A 1,128-nucleotide genomic window follows, 5' to 3' on the forward strand; every position below is an offset into this window, starting at 1 on the left:
GGAACATAAACGCATCGACAAACACTTTGTGTCTGCAAAACATGTGAGGAGAGCTGCAGACCAGGGACAATCCAGAAATGCTCATGAATGTCAGTTTAGAAGCTATCAAAGTTCTCAAATAAAGCAGCTTTTGAGAATGTCAATGTTTGTTGGTTATTATCTTACAAAACTAGGAAGAAGTTTTGGTTCATATATTAAAAGTTATGGTTTTTTATGGATTTTAGTAAAAAAAAAAAAATCGCAACTTTTCATCGCAACTTTTAGGAAAATGCCTCGCGAAATCATTTTACATTTTAGCTGCAACAATCACAAAAAATGTCCGCGAAATCCTGGAGGGACTGATCAGACCCAAAAACAGAACATAGAAACAAAAAAACCCTGTATCTCTAACTTTGGCATCAAGGCAGTGGACAATACGCCTTTAATAACTGATTTGTTTAAAAAACTTTTAATTTGTGATCATTTTGTGTTCAGTTTCCACTCAGTCGCTTCCTGTTGAGGCTGAACTTTTTTTTTTCTTTCGAAATTACCCGAATTGACTGTCACTTCCCACTCAGAACAATGTTTATACGCCTTCTTAAACAGAAAGAAAAAGGTGAATCTGGCGCACTGCTCTCTCGTCCCTTTTTTTTATTGTTTCTGTTGTCGTGGCAACACGCTGTCATCACACCAAATAATAATCACCTGTCAAAGGACGAGAGGGTGAGTGTTCCCAGACAGAGGAGGAGGACAGGGTGTATAAATACACAGGAGCTGTTTTTTTGTCTTTCTGGACTGTGATTTATTACCTGTGTGGCTGGTATTGTTTTCCTGCGGTGAATATAACAGTGTGGGTTTGTCTGTCATCCCGGAGACGCCGACTGCAGCAGGAACATCACTGAGGCGGTTCTGGTGTCAGGTTTAGATATCTGCCTGTAACAGGTGATAACGAATATATATGTTTTTAAATCTGAGATCAAATTAAAACCTCATTACGGATACCTGGGAATGTTGATGCTGGTTGAAGGTGGTGTGATCTAATTTTATTCTTGTTAAATGTAGTTGTTGGAGTGTATTTCAATCGAATAAGCTTTTAAATGGTACCCAGGTCTTAATTGCACCCAGGAGTTCTCTGAAAGATTTCTTGAA

Source organism: Kryptolebias marmoratus, linkage group LG20 (genome assembly GCF_001649575.2).
Source record: "Kryptolebias marmoratus isolate JLee-2015 linkage group LG20, ASM164957v2, whole genome shotgun sequence".
NCBI classification, from domain to species: Eukaryota; Metazoa; Chordata; class Actinopteri; order Cyprinodontiformes; family Rivulidae; genus Kryptolebias; species Kryptolebias marmoratus.